The following is a 2,647-nucleotide window of genomic DNA, read 5'->3' as shown; positions in this document are numbered from 1 at the left end:
TAACCACTATGCTACCAGAGCTCCTTTAGAGTAATTTAAATAAGATGTAGGGAACCAACTCAAATCACACTTCACAATAGCAACAGCAACTGTCCTACTGTGTTGTTGTTGTTAAGTGCTGCCATGGAGCCAGTGAAACTTTTGGTTCACAGTCCAGTACTGATCCTACTGCACCATACCAGGAGTCATTTAAATAAGATGTAGGCTACAATTAGGATTCACCAATCATTAGAACATATACTTTGTTTGTTCCATGAATGCTGTTATGTGGTATTGAGACATTTACCATTTTTATGAGCAATGACTTGCATTGCAATGTAACTTGAGATGCTCTCCCTTTGTGTGAGAGTATTGAATTCTGAATTTAAGATTGTACAATGTTTCACAGGGTACCATTTGAGCATCAGCAACACCACAGATCTTCTATCCAGGTGTTTCTTCCATTGCTGTCCTTGTACATCTCTCACTTTGTCTTCTTTCCCATCCTCTTAGCTAATTGTTGTCAACACTTCAAGATCTCTGATAGACATTGTCTCCTTCAGTAAGTCTTCTGGATTCCTCTCGTCTTCCCAGCCTGGTTTATTATCTATCCTTCCTTTTGTCTCCCATAGCATCTATGTGCACTTCTATCATCGTCCTGGACAAATTTCTTGAAATGAACTGCTTGTGTGTATCCTCAGTCAGATTGTGAACTCATTAAGAGCCATGGCTGTTGGATTCACCCCTATACCCTTAGCATCATGCTGAGAATGCAAGAGAGGAAATCCCAGAGATGAACCTGAAAAGTAGGTTGGGTTACATGGTGAATGACTCTTTATGCCATCCTAGTTTGAGCTCTAGCCAGTGAGAACATTTTGATGTTTTTTCAACAGTGGAGTGAAGAAATCCTATTAGGGTTTTTAAGTGAAAACTCTCATATGTTTTAATTAGAAGAAGAGCTTAGAGATAGGAATCCCAGTTTGGATTTTATGCATGAATCTATGTGAGAGATCATTGTTGAGTCTGAACTAGTTTGTGAATGTGAGATTAGAGAAAATGCTGACAAATGTGGGTGTGAGCGAGGTGAGGGACAAAGGCGTGGAAGATGACTAAGTGTGGCACTGATTTTAAGGAGTGAATGAAAGTTTGAATACTTGAGCACATTAACCCTAGTATTTTTCAAAAACAACAACAAAATGATTATAACTTATCATTTCAACTCTGAACTCAAAACAATATAAATTTTCACTTCACAACCTCTTTAATATGCCAAAAAACCCATTGCCTCAAAATCCTAGGAAAGTTAAAAAAAAAATCTATTTAACACCAGAAGTGAAAATGAAAAAAATGTATTTTTTGTCTGTTTTTTAAAATGTGGGTAGAAATTCTATCTATGTTTAATAAATGTTAAAATGGTCATTTGTCATTATAAATATTTGAAGTAAGCTATTCTTTCTCTAACCTGAAAAATGATTAATGGTAAAAGTATACTTCTGATTTAAAAAATAATCACTAAATAAAACAGCTCAAGTAATTTAATAAGTATTATGACTACTAAGGAGTCCTGGTGTGATGCTTTAGGATAAGTACTGGAGTGCTAACAACAAGGTTGTTTTTGTTGTTGTTGTTAAGTACCATGGAGTCGGTTCTGACTCATAGTGACCCTGCACAGGGTTTCCAAGGCTGCAAATCTTTACAGGAGCAGAAAGCCTCATCTTTCTCCCACAGTACAGCTGATAGTTTCAAACTGCCAACTTGAGGTTAGCAGCCCAATTTGTAACCAGTACGCTACCGGAGCTCCTTAACAACAAGGTACGTGGTTCAAACTTACCTGTTATGCCTTGGAAACCCTGTATAGGATCGCCATGAGTTAAAATCAACTTGACCACACTTAACACCAACAATGACTACTAAAATACATCAACTTTGTTGGCTATATCTAATGATGCTGCTCATATAAATTAAGGTTTAAAAATCTTTTCTGCTGTACAAAACCTTAATATGGAATGATTTTTGAAACCCTAACCACCACACTACTAGTGTGGCCATGTAGGATAAGCACTGGACTGCAAACCACAAACCCATCAGCTGCTCTTTGGAAACCTTGTATAGGGTTCTTATGAGTTAAAATTGAACAACCATCACCACACCACCTTCATTTGTTGCTGAGTAAACACTACTTAGGCTCCAAAGTGATTGTGAGTCAGGCTGCTAATCTCAAGGTCAGCAGTTTGAAACTACCAGCCATTCTGTGAGAGAAAGATGAAACTGTTTGCTCCCGTAAAGGTTTCCAGCCTGGAAACCCTATTCGGGGTCACTATGAGTTGAAAGTGACTCCACAGCACATAACCACCACTTCCAGTTAAAAGCTATTGATAATGCAATTGTAAGAATATTAATTAAATTTCATAGTTAAATATTGTTGTTGTTAAGTGTCATAGAGTCGGTTCTGATCCATAGTGACCCTGTATAGGGTTTCTGAGGAGCTGCTGGTGAACTTGAACTGCTGGCCTTGTGGTCCAAACTGACTAAGCAGTCTAGCACATTAACCCACAGCGCCACAAATAGGAGGTGCTATTTTATGTTCAGCCATAGTGTTCTTAGTTGTTTTCTAGTTGATTCTGACTCATAAACTCATAGCAACCCCATGTGTACAAAATTGAAATGT

This window comes from Chrysochloris asiatica, unplaced genomic scaffold, assembly GCF_000296735.1.
Source record: "Chrysochloris asiatica unplaced genomic scaffold, ChrAsi1.0 scaffold00109, whole genome shotgun sequence".
NCBI lineage: Eukaryota > Metazoa > Chordata > Mammalia > Afrosoricida > Chrysochloridae > Chrysochloris > Chrysochloris asiatica.
This window is presented reverse-complemented; position numbering follows the sequence as displayed.